Genomic DNA, 20,892 nt, shown 5'->3' with positions numbered 1-20,892 from the left:
GTTAAAGACAATGATGTTAAAGGCCCAAGGAAAGAATACGAGTAGGCATTTATAAAGGAAGTTGGGGAAAAAAAGATAGCTAGGTGGTAAGAAAACCATATAAGTAAGTGGTAGATTGGTGTTCCAAGAGATGATAGTCACACTTTTAAGTGTTCTGGTAAGGAAAAAAAAAGTGCATTTATATGTATATAAGCATTTGTTTATTTAAAGGATAATGGTATACGTGTTTCAGAAAGAAATTGGTCTCAAATATTAAATATTATCTCAAATCTAGATATCATCTTCCATTTCAAAATCTTTTATGAAACTAAGTTATATTTACTCCCTGCCTTTTCATATTTTGAGAACCATGATATGAAGCAGGGTATCCTAAGGATCACAACATTTTTCCCTTAAGGGTCCCTATTATAATTAGTGATATTTAATAAATCATGTATAGACAAATATATTAATAGAAAACAAAAGTAATGGGAGCTAGTATATTATACTTAATAAACATCTATGGTGTGTTGACATGAGGCTACATCCTTTAAAAATGCCTGTAATCATTACAAATAGGATAATATCTTTCAAAAATCTTCAGGCTAGATCTTTAGGTTGCAATATTCTATATCTTAAGTTTCACATACACTATTTTAAAAAAGCAACCTAACTTTGTTTTCTGTATCTATAGCTGTTTGTGTTATCTTTATTTTATATTTTAAATTGAATTATGGTTGACATACAAATAAGAATATTTTTTCTCATAGCTTCATAATTCATAAGTTCCCTCAAATTTAAGTATGTTTTATCTTGGCAAGGCAAAAGAGTGTATAAGAAAAAAGAGTTGCTAAGATCAAGGAAAAGCCTCTAATCTCACAGGATAGCCATGCAAATAAATGACCAGAAATTTTAACTATTGTACTATAGGGTGAGCTGGTAGGCTCAATCGTAGGTGTTGAAAACTACACAGGAGCTGATCCCTGGCCTGTGATGCAGTAGTAAGAGTTACAAGATGATGGTTATGGTCACATAAACAAACAAAAAAAGAAAGATGTCAGCCTGTAGGAGTAAATAAGGCATCGATGTTCTAGCCAAATGGGCTGGCATTTAGCAGGGCTCCAGGTTTTTTTTGTTTTTAGTTTTCCACCTTCAGAAGTGGCTGAAATAAGAAAGCGAAGGCTGTGACTGTTAGGATACTTACCAGACCTCAAGCTTGTTGTGGAAATTTTACCTAGAGTATCTTACTTAATCTAATTCTCAAAGTTGTTCTGAGCCTCCCTCCAGATATACCAAGTTTGGTAGAGGAAAGTACATTTTAAACTTCATTTAAAAAATGATCCTTTCTTAAGTACCATGAGGTTTATTCTGCCTGAATTGGCTCACACCCTGGTAGGGCTTGGATCTGCAAGAAGTTGCCCTTAATTTGCACAGCTGAGTAGAGTCAGTGGATCAGCTGGGACACTAGACATCTCCAAGGTCTGGGGAAGGGCAGGCTACAGAGATCCTGGTAGTCACTGACTCCTTTGTTGCCTTAACCTTGTTGTGTGATTTTTGTTTGTTTGTTTGTTGATATTTAGAGAGAGGAAAAGAGAAACATCAATGCAAGACAGAAACATGCAGAGATTGCCTCCTGCACACACCCTGCCTGCAGATTGAACCCACAACTTGGGTATGTACCCTGACCAGGAATCCAACCCTCCACCTTTTGGTGTACTGAGCCACACTGGCCAGGGTGGTTATGGGCTGTTTTTATCTGATGGAAATGACATGGACTTTTTGGTAGGAAGTCTGATTTCATCTTGGAACTATTTCATAGATAGAATATAATTTTTGATACTAGGAGAAAAACGAAATCCTAATAGAACAATACTGAAGATTAAGTTACAATTGAAATTAATAAGTTATCACAAGACTTAGCACTTATTAGACTATTCCTTATTAAACTTTTTCTTTTGTTCTCTTGTATCCTTAGGAGGTCAAGCTCAGAATTCTCAGTTCTAGATACAAATCATAATCATTTGCAAATGATTTTTAAAAAAATTCCAGTGTCAAAGTTGTATCCCAAACCTTCTCTGGCATAGGGCCTTGTCATCTATTTAATATTGAAAGATTACCATAGGATAACAATTTTTAACTTTTTCATCTCAGGGCACACAAAAATTAATTACTAAAATTCTGCAGCACACAGAAAAAATATGTTTTTTGCCTATCTGAAAAAAAAAAAGATATAATTTTGATTCATTCACATTGAATGGCTATTATGTTGGCTGTTGTCATCTTTTTATTTGACAATCTAAGGGAAAAGAGGTCAGTGCCCCTCACTAAATAGTCAATGCCCCTGACTAAATTGTCAGGAATGTTTTAAAAATTATTATTTTTTCCTCCATGGACACAGGTTTTATTTGGGGACTGTTGGGGGAAGAGAGGGAGGAACTGGGACTGTTGGGTACATGGAGGGAGGGGCTTCTCCACTGGCTTTTTAATTTGGTGCATGTTGCCTGGAGGTTAGGATGAGTGAGAACAGTTGTAGAAGAAAGAGGAAAGGAAAAGGTAAGGTCATGCAATGGGCAGTTTCCTTAGCAAAGAAAGCCAGGACCAGGATATGGGACTGAGGGCAGGAGGGAAAGCACCTTTCATATACTGAGACTCAGCCAAGGTCACTGCTTGATGCCAGCTTCCCCAACCCCACTACCCCAGCCCAGGTCCTGGCCTAGATGCTTACCCTGCTATTACTGAGTTTTCTGGTCAGCTAGGTTAGTGTCTCATGGAGTCAAAGAATGAATTCAGGGACAATTTGAGAGGTTAGCGACAGCAAAAGTTAATTGAAGAAAGAGAGACAAAAGCTCCAGCCGCAGCGAGAGGGGTCTTGAACAGGTAGCCGAGGTAGTTTCTTTGTCTAGGGGTTATATTTACCTGAGTGTCATTCTATTGGCTATTTTGAAAGATTCTTCTCTGTCAACATCCAATTACTTCAAATCCTCATGCCCCCGCCTTTGTCTCCTGCCCTCAAGATTCAGCTGTGGGATATTGCTGTTTTCCCTTGCAGTGTGCTGATGCAGAACATCCTGTCTTACAAGTTATGCCAGCCCTGAGCTGCCTGCCAGATGTCTTGTAGCCTACTTCCCCTTTGTTCTTCCTTGACCTCTTGTCCCTCAGCTGCCTATTTTAAATCTAGCTGCTCACTGCTACCTCCTTCAACTTCCTTTGGAAAAGAGGGGGGTGAGGATGTGGGAATGCTGGCACCCTCTGCCTCCAGGTCCCTTGCCTAGGACAATTGCTCATGTAGCCAGCTCTGAGGTCCCAACCAGAGTCAGGAAGTTAGGAAGCCAGGGTACAGGCAGGGGAACAGTTGTGCCCTTTATCACCCCTCCTGACACTCTGGCCCTTCCTGGCTCCTCATGTGAGGTTGCATCTCTTGGCTCCATCCTTGTGTATCTTCCCCAGTCAGGCCATCTTGTCAGCTGACTAGTTCAGTACAGTCCTCAGAGTAAGTCAGTATGCCTCAGTTGCCTATGACCATGGCCAAGGGAGGCCACTGTCGCCACATGGAAGACATCTCTGATGCAGTGCGGTGCTCAGAGGACTGGGAGGAGCACTCCAGGAAGGACACAGCCCCCACCTGCTTGGCGAGCACAGCGCCCTACTCATATGTAACGGGGATAAGCCTTTGCTTGGACATCGACTTTAGTGTGGCCAGGTCATCTGCATATCCAGTTTACAGCCAACCAGCACAACCTTGGCATTGGGGGAAAACTCCAAGTCTCCCTTTGCCACTTTATAAGGACATCTTGCAGCGTTTCTGGTCAGCTAATGTCGAAGCAGATGAGCATGGCTCTGAATCAGAATATGCCAGGGTCTGGATGATATCATAGTAAGAGGAACCTGAAGTGTCCCGCATGTTGAGCTCAATGCAGTGCTTGTATGTCTCAAAGCTTGCAGTGTAGTCCTCAAACCAGTGGGGACATAACTCACTAGGTAGGCATCCTTGGTGAACACATGCAGCAGCACTATCTTGCTCACCTCCATGTCCCCCACCACCACGATCTTGCAGTGGCTGTTCTGCCTTTCCATGGTTCGCACTATATGCCGTGCCTGCACCCCCTCCCCCTGTAGGTCTCAGCTACAGCCATTCAGGCTGTCCACACTAGCATCTTGTGGGCTGTTGAAGTTCCCACCCAGGGCAGAGGACCCCTTCTGCCTCACCCTCAACCCCCGTAAAAATCCTTGTGGCACACTGGCTCAAGTGAGTTGAAAATCCTCACCATGGGAAATTCAATTGCAAAGTCAGGCTTAAACACTCCTGGCCTAGCCCAATGCTTAGGAGAAATTAAAAAAAATGTTAGTTAATCGACTGTGTAGTCATGGAATGAAGAGGCATGATGAGGAATTTTGCACACAGTTATAGCACATAACAAGAGAGACCTGTGTGGCATGTTGTCTTGAATAATGAGTCTGAAGGAAGAAACTAATATTTTCTAAAATCGTTTGCATTTATTATTAACACCGTTGTAGACTACCTGCCAGGAATTTCAGCATGAAATTTCTTTGTAAGCTTGGGAACTAATAATCAGCTGTGGAAACAAAGTGTATTATAACAATACGGAAAATGAAATTTAACAAGAATTAGTTCTTTTTTAGATCTAGGAGATCTGTGCAGTTCTTTTTGCACTGTTCTGCACAGTGGGTGCCATTTCCTGTAACATTTGACCATGATTCAAAAGAACAATCTAAGAAGGTATAAAAGCATATCAAAGACTTAATATCAAGATCAAATACAACTTTAATTACTCTCACACAAATACAGTGATACAATATTATTTCTGGTAAAGGCATAAATAGTCAATTTTTTATATAAAATATTGAGTATGACTTTGACACTATCTCTTTAGGTTTATGTAATCAAACCAAACATCTTCCCAGGGTTAGCTTGGGGAAGAGGTGGTTCCAGGGTAGGTGAGTGCGAGGCTTCTAGAACATCCTTTCATGGATATATCTCCTTGGTTCAGTGCTCTGGCATTTTGGCTAGGTGCTTTAACAAATAGCTGTGGGTTGATGAATGTTTGCAGATAGTGAGTTCAGTGGAAAGAAAGGATTCTGAGAGTAACACTGAGCTGGCCAGCTGCTGAGAAAAAGGAATTGTCTGGGCCATGCTGCACTGATGTTTACAAGATGTCAGCGCCTGCTGCTGCTGCTGCTGGGCAGCTGCCTGGAAGAAAGAGGATGAGCCTGGCAGGGCCTCAGCAAATACACTACTCTAGGCTGCGGGAACTACGTGCTCAAATGTTATCTTATTTCAGTTCATCTACACAACACTGGTTTTAATGTTCCCATTTTACTAGAGAGGAAACTGAACACCTCACCCTCTAACTTAACAAGGACACACTGCCAGGATTTCACATAGCCAGAATCTGGATCAGGCTTGTACAGCTCCAAAGCTCAGCACATTTCATGATCACAGTCCACTGAGTCTTGCTCAGAGTGTTTCAGAAAAGAGCTACAGGGAATTGTAGATGAAGCTGCCATTAGAGCAGCAGAGAGACGAAGGTGTCAGGAGACCCAGCTCCTTAAGAGTTAAGGTCATGCCAGTGTGAAGCAGCCTTGAGTGAGAAAGAAGCAGCCCCCAGAGTACCTTAGCACTGTCCTCAGCGTTTCACAACATACTGCTTTCTGATCAAAGTAGGCTGAACAGCTGTTTTTATGCAACTGTCAGCTAAGAATGCTGTACTACATATTTAAAAGTTAAGAAAAACAAAAACAAAATTACATGACTAAGAATGTATATAGCCTACAAATTCTAAAATATTTACTAGAGAATGTTGACCAACCCATGGACTAAATCCTTCCATACTTTGCAGAGGAGAAAATAACAATTTGCTATAGGAAATGTGGTAAATTTGAGATTCTCAAGTCTCGATGACAGCTGAAATCTTCTAAACAATGAGCTCACCTCAGGTTGAATTTGATAGTTCATTCATTATTTTTCTAATCCTCTTTATTATGTATCTGTAACAGAAACAACATCAAAAATAGTTGAAAAATGAAAAAAATGAAGAAAAAACAATAAAGTAACGTTTGGAAGTCAAGAAAAATATTGTGGTATAGTAGTAACTATATTACCCAACCCTCCAAACTTATTGATGTAATAAGGCTAATTTCCAGATTCTGAGAAATTGAATGATTGATATAAGTGTTTCAGGAGATGTTAATTACACCCAATAATTTATATTGTCTAGAGAGTCATTTTATAGAAAATTTGTTATTAAAATGATTACCAGTATATATACATTTTTCTGAGTTGGGTTTTAATTACATAGCATACATAGTTAAAAGAAAACTATCTTCACTGATATCATGGAATACCAATTTTTGTTTTTCCATTTCCGAATTTCTAGTTGTATGTGACCAAGATTTGCTATAATAGACTGCATTTTGTTTATGAACTAACAAATGAACCATGAGACTGCCAGTTGTAAGAGGTCTCTGAAACTTGAGACGATGTAGGAAATGAGTGGGGGGAAAACTAATGTCTTGAAAATCATGGTATCAGCAGAAATAAGATTCATATTCTTTGAGAGGAGTTATACATGAATTCTATTCCTCTTTGAAACATTTGAATAGACATAGAACACATTTCATCAATTTTACTATCAAAACCTTACATTGCAACAGAACATTTTTCCTAATTTTTATGATAAAGCTTGTAATAGTGAATACAGTAATGCTAATGTATTATGTACACAGAAATAATAAAAATGATAACCAAATCCATTGTAAGTTTCAGTAAATCATATCCATCACCATCACCTATTTTTTCTTGAATATTAGAGAACTGTAATTTTATTTCTCCTTATGGATGTTTTGCCAGTATTTAATAGAAAAATAAATGCACTAAAATTTAAGAAAAAGGCATAATATAGTGAGGAAACTAGAGACAATTTATAACTAAATCAAGCTACATTTAAGAATGAGATACATAATAAAAGTTACAATGAATGAGAAAAAGATAGACAACATATAGCTGCCTTATAAAATGAAGTAAGGATAAAAGAAGGAATATCATTATTCATGGCGAGTCACTGCCAAAATAATGTTATCATATATTGTGAGTAGCTGTTAGCCAGATCAACATCTTGTAGAGTCATTGCACTATTTGATAAGTGATATGTCTACAGACAACATACAGTAAAAAAAAACAAAAAACAGGACACTTTAGCGACATAAGCAAATAATTGCTTTCAAATTTGAATGAAAACTGAAGTTCAAATGGATTAGTGGTTATTTGAGTTTTCAGTCTAGTGGGTGGAAAGACCCTGGTAAGGATATAACAAGGTCTGTATTGGAAGAGTGTCTCAGAGCTAATCCTGCTCTAGGTTTCTTTAGTATCTCAGTCTCTTGGTCACCTTTTCCAATATCAAAAGTTGTATGTGTTTGGGAACTTCAGATTGGACTTCTTATAAATTTAAATCCTAGCAGGCATTCAACTTGATATATGTACTTGAAAAGACTTTAATGTTTTCAATGGTTTTATTGCTTATTTCTTTAGAGAGATAATAATTTACCCTAAAGACAATTTATAAAAATAATGAAAAAATGCCTCCCAATCTTGGTCATATATGTATTTTTATAAATGTGCCTAGTGCCATAAAAAGCTCCCAAGCTAGTCTTCTGTGGTTTAAATGTGCACACAAAGAATATAAGCTTTGTTCTTACATTAAATGCTCTCACATTAAATGGTACACTCTCAAGAGGTATGGTTTTCAGATTTCTCTGAAAACTGAATTGATCCCAAGAATCGTTTCATCCATATTCTTCCATGAAAAGTAAACTTGCCATTATTTTCTGAAAATTAATTTTTATTGCATTATAGAAAAGTTTAAATATACCTATGTATCTAATAATACAAACATTATGGTCATATCCCTTATAAGTTCATTGTTCTGTTGCAATAGGAGTTTTATTAATTCAGATGAACAAACGAATGTTACCTCAACATTTTTCTACCAGTTCTCTGTAGTGGCAAAATTGCAGGGGACCCTATCACATAGCAGAAAGCTAAAGGAGGCATTCTTTGTCCTCAAAAACATTCTATTTCTGTATCTGAAATATATAGCCAATTTATCATCAAAAATGGAATCTGTTGGGCCTCCTTATAACCATCAAGAACTAATGATGACACTGTTATCAGTAAGGAAGTAATAGGGTGTTGGAGGGAGCAAGATCTAAGATAGCTTTTTTTTAAAATCAAATTTCAGATTTCCGTGACCTGTAAGCATCACTCTTCACTTAAACCTTTTGATTACTACAGATATTTAGTGTTTATTTCTCATATGAAATTAGAAACAATAATGTAAAGCACATCATTTTGGACATAAAGCTCTGGTATTTAGAATAAAATCTGTGCAATAACAATACTTCTGGGTTACTTTTTTGTTGTTGTTGTTAATCCTCACCAGAGGATATGTTTTCTGTTGGTTTTTTAGAGAGAGTGGAAGGTATGGGGAGAGACAGAGAGAGAGAGAAACATTGATGTGAGAGAGACACATCTATTGATTGTCTCCCGCATACGCCCTGACCTGGGTCGGGGATCTAGCCTGCACCCAAGTTACGTGCCCTTGACCAGAATCAAACCCTTAACCCTTCAGTCTGCAAGGCTGATGCTCTAACCACTGAGCAAAGTGGCTAAGGCACTTCTGGCTTACTTTTTAATGATGCGGTCAGTATGTAAAGTGTAGTTAGTAGCACACATTTAATTTACTTTGCAGAGAGTTCACCACCTTCTGTTGGCATAATACATTTTGTGCCCCTGGTTAGTTATTTTTATTCATTTAATGAACTCCTAAAAGATAGTTAGGAGTTCAAAAGAACTTTGTTTGTCAAAAGAATTATGTATTCAGCCTGGCTGATGTGCCTCAGCTGTTGAGCATCAACCCATGAACCAAGAGGTCATCTATTTGATTCCTGGTCAAGGCACATACCCCACTTGTGGGCTTGATCCCAGTAGGGGGTGTGCAGGAGGCAGCCAACTGATGTTTTTCTGTCATAGATGTTTCTATCTCTCTATCCCTTTCCCTTCCTCTTTCTCTAAAATCAATTAAAAAAAAACCCATATATTAAAAATAAAATAAAATTATCCAGCTAAGAAAAAACAAAGTATCATACTAATTGAATTATTTGTTTTAGATTTAACAAACATTTAAGAGAACTAATAAATAACAGGAATTAGGCCAATAGTTTTCACATGCTTTTCTTAATTTTATTATAATACCTTTCAGAGATAGATATTGTGTTAATTATGCAAAGAAACCCAAACTCAGAGATAACTATTACTCTAATAGGTGATACTGTCGGAATTCCATGATAAATCTTCAAGCCCAGTTCTCTTCTCATTTTTAAATAATAATCCACAATAAATTGAAAAAAATAGATTATTGCAGTTTCTGTAAGCCCAATGTATTTAGAGGAAAGGTAAGTGTTTAAAGTTCCCAGGGGGAGAAGAAAGTTTTTCACTTGATTGTCCTTGAAAGAGAGAATAAAACAATAAGGAAACATTTTGTTGCATGACCTAATGACTATCTTATAGAACAAAACATTTTCAGGTTGCAGAGTGTGTATCAAGCCAACAAAGCCAAATGAGACTCCTGAGAGCAGGATGCAAGAGAATGCAGTGAAATATGATGAGGTAAATTGGCAAACCTTTGATGACCATGGAGAGTGTCAGCATCAGGGAAGGTGAGAGCCTGAGTTGTTATAGCTGGTCATATTACAAATGAGCATCATTGTCTAGCCATGATCATTGCCCTGACATAGCTAGACCGGGCTGTCCCCACTTATGGGAACTAATTAGTAGTTGCAGATGAGAGATTTCCATGTTGTTTTCTCCAAGATGCACCAGAAGGCTGTGCAGAGCTCATAATGAATTCAAAGAAAATGTGATTCTGTGTTAATAGCCCTTGTGATATTATTCCATGATACGCCACAGCAACTGACAGAAATAATTAATTGCAGATGTTGTTACATATATGTCTCTGAGAATATAAGAAAGTAAAGATTTTCCAGAGCTACCAAGCGATGCATAAATTAAAGGCGATAAGTTTCTTCCAGTATCCCAGTTCAAGGACCTTCCTGTTCCTTCCTGGGCATCAACCACTGTCTGTTCAGCAGGGTCCTACATGAACTCTCTCTGTTGAAATATGTTTTTAGCTTTAATGGATTTCTTCAATTCACTGCTGAAAAGAAACTGAAAAGCTGATGAAAACTGTATTGTTTTCAATTTTTTAATGGCTTTTAGGTTGATGATAATACATTTAAAAAAAATATGTTTTTAGTGATTTCAGAGAGAGGAAGGGAGAGGGAGAGAGAGATAGAAACATCAATGATGAGAAAGGCATTGATCAGCTGCCTTCTGCACGCTCCCTACTGGGGACTGAACCTGAAACACGGGCATGTGCCCTGACCAGGAATCAAACCACAACTTGGTTCATAGGTTGACGCTCAACCACTGAGCCATTCCGGCCCGGACATGATAATACATTTTGAAACTATAATTCATATGTTTTTGTTTAAGCACATAATTCTTATTTTGCTTGCTCTCTCAAGAGTCTTAGTATAAAATGCTATTTTCCTAATTCTAGACCCTTACATGTCAGCTTGAATGAAAGGTAGTTTCCTCTTTAAATATTTCAAGAAAAGCCTCTTGTTCAAAAGTACTAAACAAACACAAACCTTTTATTCAGAAGGTTTTTAATATATGTTCACAGGAGGATAAAAAACAAGAAATAGAGAGTATATGCTTTTTACTTATTCATTGCTCTACGTATTGCTATTTGAACAACTCCAGTTATAAATCGAGCTATTGGCAAAGATTATGGAAAACACTTATGAGAGGGTAATATGGTGTAGTGAATAGTCAGTGCACAGGCCTTAGATACTTCTAGATTAATTTTTGTGACTCCTTGGTTATCAACCTGAACATATTATTTAATCTGTATTTAATGTTCTCATAAAATGGGGATAATAACACTCTTACTGCATTATTTTCTAATTGAGTAACATTTCATTTATTTCTAAAAAAAGAATATGTAAGAACTTCATGATACCATTTACATAAAAACTTTAATTATTTGCTAGTTAACAGGACAATTTATATCGAGTAATGAGAACTTTAGCTTTAGTTGCTATGAGCTCAGTGTAAGTCAATTGTATTCTGTGATCTTGCATTACTAGAAGTGAGGGTGGGATGAGGTTTATTTGGTCTTTGCTGGCCAGACCTCCTGGAGGATACTGTATCTTTTCATTATGTTTAAACATCTCAAAAGGCAGAACAAACACTCAAAAAGAAAAAAAAACAAAACAATAAAAATTAGTTTCTAACTCTTCCCTGGCATTTTTTGATGTCTTACTTTTAGCACATCCTACATTTGAGCTGAATTTTTTCTTCTAGTCACTTGGTCTAATTCTGTCCACTGGTGCCACCTAGAGCAAATATAACCCCTTTTTTATATAAATGACTGTGCATTTAAGCATAGTGACTCACTCTACTGTTTCACCTCCAGTCACATCTTTGGCTATTCTTATTGGGTTTTCAGTGTCATCATCATTTGGCATCCTCCCTTTGAATAATCTGGCTGTACAATATTCACTTTAAGTATATGGTTTAGAACTGGACACAACCCTATTACAGTTGTGGTCTGGCTATCAAGAGCAGAACAAGGCTGTCTCTTCCCTTGTTCAGTTAATGTAGCTCAAGTTTTAAATAGATTTTTTGTAGCAGCTAGAACTGACAGTTCACTCACTCAGTTTGCATTCATCAAGTATTTAATGACTATCTACCGAGTACAAGGCTCTATTGTAGGCAAACAGACATTGAACAATGAACTTATACATTTTAGTGAAATATATTTAATGGAATCCCTTTATTCTTTTTCATAAGAGCTCTCATTAAACCATGGTCTTCATTTGGAAATTATGAAGTGTGTATTTTTTAACCATGTGTAGGTCTTTACATTATTTCCTTATTAAATTTCATATTGTGAGATTTCATTTTATTAAAATGAAAATACTTTATTAAAATATCCACTCCAAAAATTGTATGCAGTGTGTCAGCATTTGAGGAAACTTCCTGCCTGGCTTCACTGCATTTAAGGTGCTGTTGTGTTAGGCACTCATACATCAACCTTCCCTTGAGTACATCCTTAAGCTACAACTGAATCAGAATAGTAAATTAACTTGGCATGCTAATCAACACTTTGAGGTCCTAACTCATGCTGCCTTATGGTAGTAATTCCAGTTCTAGTTACAAAATATAAAACTAGAAATAAGATAAATAAAAATTTAGACTAAAAAGGGTAAGATAATATTTTTCAAAATATAAAGGGATTGAATTAACACTTATTATTGGCCAGAGAAATTGCTCTATGATCAAAATTGTATTTGTTATTGTGATAGAATAATTAAAAACAGACATAGTCCTTACCCTTTTGAATTTTATAGTCCAATGGGCGAGATGGACATGAATCAAATAATCCAAATAATCATGCAAACATGTTTAAAATTTAAGCTACAGTACTTTTTCTAAAAAGAGTACCTATCCTTTAGAGATACATCCTTTAGAGAATTATATGAGAAGAAGTGGGAGTTGTCTCAAAATAATATGACTGGTGTCTGGGTGAGGACATGGTGAAATGAGACTGCAATGAATTGCTATTGACTGGATCTGGACAATGGGAACCCGAGGCTTTGTTATTTTAATCTTTCTATTGGTGTATCTCTAATATATGCTATAATAAAGAGTGGTAAACATGAAAATATTCAAGTCTTGAAAAGTGGTAGAGAGAAGATACCCAGTTTGATGATGGCATATAACAGAGGGATTTGATATAGTTAGGAAGGTCTAGAATGGCTTCTGACAGGAAAGTGATACTTTAGAAGGAAGAATGGGAGTCACATGACTTAGAGAATTAAATGCAAAAGATTCAAAAGCCCTGTTGCAGAAGGAGCAATACCAGGTCTGAGAGACAAAGAGCCAGCATGGTTAGAGGGTTTGGAGATGGCCAGGGGAAGCGGGGTGGTAGATGCTGCTGGAGAACGAGGCAAAGGTCAGATAAGGAACAATCTTTGTTGTAATTGCAAGAGGTCACCATTGAAGGATGTTAAGGATGGAAGTGACAAAATCATATTCGCTTTTTGGAAAGATTGCTCTGGATGCTGTGTGAAGAAAGATTGGATGGGAGGCTAGAGTAGTACAGGTGCACTAATTAGATTCTTCCCAGTTTCCCCAGAAAGTATTTTTGTTACATTAAGACCCTAAAGCTTTATCTGTCTTTGGTTTAGACCAGTGATTTTCAACCAGTGTGTTGCAAGAATTTTAAAACATGCAATACCTGACTATTTAGTAGGGGGCCCTGGCCTCTTTTTCCTTAGATTATAAAATAAAAATATGACAGCAGTCAACACAATAGTAGCTGTCCAGTGTGAATCAAAATTTTATGTATTTATTTGTCAGATCAGCAAAAATACATTTTTTGATGAGCCGCAGAGTTTTAGTAATTAGTGTATGAGAAAAAGGTTGAAAATTATTGGTTTAGACAAATAGCCTTCCCTGTTTATCTTACCACTTTCATATTCTACAATTCTATCTTCTCTTCAACTCTTCCACTGTCTTCCTAGTGCAAGGCTCCTTCATCTCTTGTCTGAATAGATAAAAGCCTGAACTCTCCTGCTGCACCTATTACCCAGAAGAATTATTTGCCCAGGATGCCTCACCTGCACTCATCCTTTCAAAGATGTATATTCTATGAAGATTTTGGGGCATAGAATATTTTGGTTATTATATTTTAACTTGAGTTGAATCCCACTGTTCCTAAATATTGGTGGTAGGGTTACCAAATAAAATACGGGATATTCAATTAAATCTAAAATTCAGATAAACAATGAATGTATTTGTAGTATAAATATACCTTAAAAATTGGGACATACTTATATTAAAATAGGATAAATTATTTAGGATATATTGCTATTAACTTATTTTCTGTTTATCAGAAATTCAAATTTAACTGGCCATCTTGCTGTTCTCTTAACTATAAATCTGGCAATCCTAGAGGGTGAAAAACAGGTAAATGCTAAACCAAACCTTGAGCCTGAGTGACTGTACCATTCATTTCAGAAGCGATGGAAAAATAATGATGTAAACATAATTCTAAATATATAATAAGTTCAAATAGAATATAATACTTACTATATATAAGATAATCATTATTTTGACTATAAAGACAGAAATATGCATTCTAATAAGTGGACAATCAGCTTGTACTTGTCACATAAACAAATATTGAACAAATTATTTAAAAATATTTCTTTGGGGGAAGCCTGCCTGGAATCTTACATCTGTAGATCCAGACCTCTCTTCAAGAAATACCTCACTTGGACCATGCTTAGTTCTGATTTCTTTCCTTGGTCCTTTCTGTTATTATGAGCAGAGACTTACACCATCCATGATGAAGATATGAGCCAACAAAAATTTTCTAGGTAAAAAGAAGTCTCTTTACAAAAATTCCAGGAAGAATTCATTGTAAAGTTACATAAAACTAATATCTTCTTCCCTCCTGCTCTCTCTTTCCTGGTAGAACAACTCCATTTATATTGTTTCTAAAATGATCTGGCAACTTATACATTGAGAAGGGGATGGAAGTTCTACAACTGAAAAGCAATTCAAAGGACATTCAATGAATTATTTTAATAAATTATAAAATATTTATGAATAAAATATTTAACTTGAACATAAAATTCTATGAATGTAGGATATTTTTAAAGCACTGTGTCTTAAGTCTGTTAAAAATAAAGCACAAATATGCCAGTCCTGTTTGATAATAAATTCTGAGAAAGAAATTCTGTAATGTTTTCATGCAAACAGTTGCTCTAATTACTCTGATTTTACAAGGAAGTTATACATATTGTTTTTGTGATACCCAGGCCTTTCAACTACTTTATAGTACATAATATTAAAACTGCTACATATCAAGTTGTGCTTTAAATTTCACTCTATTAGATTACTAGAACTATTTAAAGTTACTAATTTAATGTATATATTTATTGATGAAATATATTTTAACTGAAAATGCTTAATATGTTTTTGAATACAGAGACACTATTAAATTTTTCACTATTGTGAAAATAGTTATGATGTGAAAAACCTCGATCCATATTTTGGGATTTAAATTTTTTAATGGATATTGAACTGTCATTATGCCTTTAAGTGCTATGGTTTTCATATGTGACACATAACACCTTAGGGAAATATAATCACACAAATAAAATTTAGTTGGTGAATTAAAATAATGTTTTTATTAATATAATATATTAAAGTTTACAGTTTATATGTAGTTGCCTTTATGGAATACAAAAATGATTACTTTTAAGCTTATTGTGTATAGTACATATATTTTGAATGTCAGAGATAAGGGGATGAAGATGGATATATCTAGATGTGTAAATGGCTATGAAAAAATTATATATAGTAAAGTTTCATCAGAGTTTCTGCTGAATAACTAAATAGCCATTAAGAAGCAAATAGTTAATCCAGTGGGACTAGAAAATGAATTGTGAAGAAAGTTTGAATGTTAAAAACAAATCTAATTATAAATTTTTAAACAAAATTCTGTTTTCCTAATGGGTGGACTCTTTCCACTTGATATAAAGTTACACAGTTTTGCTGGGAGTTCTAGAAATATTGATGATAAATTTAAAATGGCAGAAAAGAAGTTTGAAAAATTAAAGTGACATCAATGAGGTTTACATTTGAGACAGTATAATGGAGACCAAATGGAAGGACTGCTTTCTAGGTAGACTGAGGGCAGCTGGGTTTCAGACATCTCCAAATGAAATATTGGCTATTATCCCTTTAAACAACCAGGATTAAGCAGTTCAATTAGCTGAAAGCCAATTCACCCAATGACCAGTTTAGTTTTTTCTTTTGTGTATGTATATATATATTAGTTTCAGTTGACCAGTTTTCCCTTTGTCTTCCTAAAATGTTTTAAGTTAATATTTAATATTCTCCACATTCCCAGCCATGTTATAGCAGCTGGAGACCTAGGGACAGAGAAAGAGGGACACTGAAAGGCAGAGGAACATATTTTTGGATATAGAGAATGCTTACAAATTTAGCCTTTATGAATATATTGAATATATTTTTATTATTTATCAATATATTCATATATATTTATTTAAACAAAATATTAAGTTACAGTAAGCAGGATATATCTTTTGGAGAATAGATTGTTATGAAAATATTTTAGGATTTTATATTTCTAAACTAAATAATATATTAATGAGAATTAATAGTAGTATTTTAAAAATATATTTTTTTAGTGATTTTTCAGAGAGAGGAAGGTAGAAGGAGAGAGAGAGAAACATCGATGATGAAGGTCATTAATTAGCTGCCTACTACAAGCCCCCTCTTGAAGATCAAGCCCCAACCCAGGCATGTGCCCCGACTGGGAATCAAACCATGATCACCTGGTCCATAAGTCGATGCTCAACCACTGAGCAACACTCACCTGGCAATAACAGTACTTTATGAATATTTTAGAATATCAACAGTTTCACATGGTTCATTCTAATTTTATTTTTATGTCCCTCAATTTCTGTCCATCTCTCTTTCTGTTTTTCAACCACAATTCTCCCTCTTCCTTCCCTTCAGTCTTCTGTCTCTTAAAAATTTATGAAGAGAAGATGAGAGAATATAATTAGAATTATATACATGTATATAGAATTATATTTGTATATTATTATATATGTATATTAGAATTATAATTAGAAGAATAAGTGAATTTTGTGAAGTAATATTGGTCAATATTGAACAATCTCATACTTGTTGAACAAGTTGTCTTCTGTTGTCTAAAGGAAATATAAAGAGTTTTGGAACTAACTTTTTAATAAGAACAGAATAAATAAAATTACTTAGCTATTGGCTTGGAACTAACATTTTATAACCCTTTGTATCATACCTATATTGACTAGATATTCATCAGGATTTATGATTTTAATGCAAAGTTGATTTAGAGTTTTTATTACTATTTTGCAAAACTTGTAATGCTGCAATAGATTTTCAGATTCACTCAGTATTAAAAGTCTTATACATTAAAGTATTTCATAGTGTTTGTGTAGTGTATACAACCAATATTTCCTTAGTGTAATGGGATAATGCAAGATAAAAGACTAGAAAAAATGCATACTAAGTTAAAAATACATAGTAAGGTATTTATACTTTGTATACATGATTTATGTGTTTCTACATAAGGCTATTCAGTAAGCAAATACTGAAATTTGAAGAGGGAATAATGTGGACTTTTTTCTTCAATCCTCACTAGAGGATAAGTGTTCTGTTCATTTTTAAAAAGAGGAAAGGGAGGAGAGAGAAACATTGATGTGAGAGAGAAACATCAATAGGTTGCCTCTTGTACGTGTTCTAACAAGGTATTGAACCTGCCAACTTTTGGCATATGAGAGGAGATACATCGGCCATACAGTAATTGACCATACAGGCATGGGTTTATTTTTACATTCTCAATGCTGTTCCATTAATCTATGTGTTTGTTTTTATGCTAATACCATGTTGTTTTGGTTACTCTAGACTTGTAGCATAGTTTGACATCAGTAGTGTTATACTTCCAACTTTGTTCTTTCTCAAGATTTCTTTGGCAATTCTGGTCTTTTGTGGTTCCATATAAATGTTTGGATAATTTTTTTCTAGTTATGGGAAAACAGCATTTCTATTTTGATATAAATTTCATTGAATCTATATATTTTTTGGTAGTATGGACATTTTAACAAAGTTCATTTTTTCTATCTATAAGTAAACAATATATCATGTTGTTTATTTGTATCTTCTTCAATTTTATTCTTTATGTCATAATTTTTTGATACAGGTCTCTATCATGTTGATTAAATGTATTCTTGTTCTTTTTTATTCAATTGTAAATGGGGTTGTTTTCTTACTTTTCCTTTATGATATTAATTGTTGGTGTAAAAATGCAACTGATTTATGAATATTTATTTTGTATCTTACTACTTTACTGAAATCACTTATCATTTATAACAGTTTTTTGGTGTAATCTTTAGGTTCTTTATATACAGTACCTTATCACCTGCAGATAATGACAGTTTTATCCCTTATTTGCAATTTGGATACCATTTATTTTTTCTTTTGTCTGATTGCTGTGGCTCAAACCTTTTATACTGTGTAAATAAGAGTGGTGAAAGTTGAAATCCCTGTCTTGTTCCTGATAGGACAACATTTTGGCTTTTCTCCATTGAGTATGCAGTTAGCTATGGGTTTGTCATATACGGCTTTTATTATGTTGAGGTATGTTCTCTCTATTCCCAGTTTGCTGAGAGTTTTTATTATAAAGGGGTGCTGAATTTTGTCAAGTACTTTTCTGCATTTATTGATAATGTGATATGAATTTCATTCTTCATTTTGTTTATGTGGTATATCACATTAATTGATTTGTGGATATTTAACTAATCTTGAATCTCAGGAATAAATTTCACAACACCATGATGTGTGACCTTTTAAAAGTATTGCTAAATTTTGTTTGCTAATATTTTGTTGAGGACTTTTGATTTTATGTTCATCAAGGATATTGGAATATAATTTTCTTTCTTTGTATATTTTTATCTGGTTTCTGAATCAGTATATTGTTCACCCTATTAAATATGCTTGGAAGTCTTTCTTCCTCCTGAATTCTTTGGAATAGTTTGGGAAGAAAGGTGGACTTTTATTTCTTTTCCATTCACCCAGTTAGGGTTGCTTTCAGTCATTATTTCAAATAGGTTTTTGATACCTCACTTCCTGTCTTCTCCTTCTGGTACCTCTTTTAAGCAAATATTGTTACATTTAATGTTATTCTGACTGGCATGAAATGATATCTCATTGTAGTTTTAATTTGCATTTCTCTGATTGGTGATGTTGAGCACATTTTTCTTAGGAAAAAATATTTTTCTACAAAAGTAAAGTAATTTTGGATAAACTTTAAAGCCTCTTATTGAAAATATGGAGTACCATAAATGTCACTTTAAGGGGAAGAAATTAAGTGCTTACCTGATGGACTAGAGGTCATGAAACAAGAATGTCACCCAGTGAAGTCCATAATTATGTCTTTTCAGCTATTTCTTCTGGTGGTTCCAAAAACCCTGTCAGTAGAGCACAACCAGTGGTTTCCAAAAACTCTACTGAGATTCACTCATGAAATTGACATTTCAGAGTTATGGTGGTACATTTTTATCAACATTTATAATTTAACTTTAAAATATTGATAATATATACTGACACAGTATAGTACAAGCAAGAATAATTTTAAAAAATTATTACTGAGCATAGAATATGTAGAAGGGAATACAATTTCTATTTAAAAAAAACAATAATAATAAGGTAAAGGACCTAAATAGAAACTTCTCCAAAAAGGACATACAGATGGCCAAGAGATATATGAGAAAATGCTCAAAGTCACTAATCAATAGAGATATAAATTAAAAACACAAAAAGGTATCACTTCACACCTGTGAGAATGGCTACCATGAACAAATCAACAAACAATATGTGCTGGTGAAGATGTAGAAAAAGGGGAAACCTAGTACACTGCTGGTGGGAATGCAAACTGGTACAGCCACTATGGAAAACAGTATGGAGGTTCCTCAAAAAATTAAAAATAGAACTGCCTTTTGACCCAGTGATCCCATTTCTAGGACTATATCCTAAGAAACCCAAAACACCAATCACAAAAATCTTATGAATCCCTATGTTCATAGTGGCACAATTTACAATAGCTAAGATCTGGAAATAGCTCAAGTGCCCATCAGTAGGTGAGTGGATAAAAAAATCTGTGGGAAATTTGCACCATGGAATATTATGCAGCTGTAAAAAAGAAGTATCTCTTACCCTTTGGGACAGCATGGGTGGAACTAGAGACTATTATGCTAAGTGAAATAAGCTAGTCAGAAAAGACAAGTACCACATGATTTCACCCATATGTGGAATGTAACAAACAAAATAAACTGATGAACAAAATAGATCCCGAAACATAGAAGCATGGAACAAACTGAAGGACCTCAGGAGGAAGGAAGGCAAGGGTGTGGGAGTGGGTGGGGTGAGATTAATTAAAGAACTTATATGCTTATATGCATAACCAGTGGACACAGACATTGGTATGGGGAAGGCCTGGTGGTGGGGTGGATATGGGATGGAGGGGATCAATGGGGGAAAATAGGGGAAATCTATAATATTTTCAACAATAAAGATAATTTTTTTTTAAAAAAGTAAATGACAGGTGTAGGGAAATATATTTATTTCTAGTTAGCAACTTTATCCTGGAAACTAAGAAATAAAATTCTTAGTAAATCGTTTTATGACTTCACACTATTTCTACAAAGAGCAAAAAATAAGGGCAGAAGGTACAAGCTTCTGCTTATTGTAAAGACAATGACAAGACGTTACCAGACATTCCCACCCAGAATTTTAAAAAGGTTACCAAAATAGTCATAAAATCATTCATCATCCACCTTCAACCTACATAACAAGATGATTTAAAATTTACAAACTGTAAAAGAGAAAATTAATAATACAAAGATATAAGCTTAATAAAAGGGTATGATAGTATTTACCTTCTCTTATATAAGGAAGATTATTCCCCTACTAGGCAAAAGTAAGGAGACTATAAAAATCACTCACAAAGGTCGAAGTCCTTACAAGGTACAATTTGCATATGTTTCCTAAGGCATAAGAAAAATAGAAATCTGGTGCTCTCTTTTTTACATGGAGATGTATAAAGGCAGGTTGCATATTCAAACATTCTACAATGGAAAACTGAGGCATAATTATAGTGGTCTCAATTTTTGCCATTTGCTTGACATGGA

General features: G+C 34.9%; 1 pseudogene across 1 annotated transcript; it reads right to left on the bottom strand.

Moving 5' to 3' along the window:
- Window positions 1–3,464: 3,464 nt before the first annotated feature.
- LOC308562061 (rho-related GTP-binding protein RhoN pseudogene) lies at window positions 3,465–4,053 on the bottom strand (annotated as a pseudogene). The gene has a single exon. The product of its transcript is annotated as a rho-related GTP-binding protein RhoN pseudogene (transcript).
- Window positions 4,054–20,892: the final 16,839 nt, after the last annotated feature.

Source organism: Miniopterus schreibersii, assembly GCF_964146895.1.
Source record: "Miniopterus schreibersii genome assembly, chromosome: 9".
In the NCBI taxonomy this organism is placed as follows: domain Eukaryota; kingdom Metazoa; phylum Chordata; class Mammalia; order Chiroptera; family Miniopteridae; genus Miniopterus; species Miniopterus schreibersii.
The sequence above is the reverse complement of the archived record's forward strand: the minus strand, read 5'-3'. Positions and strand labels throughout refer to the sequence as shown.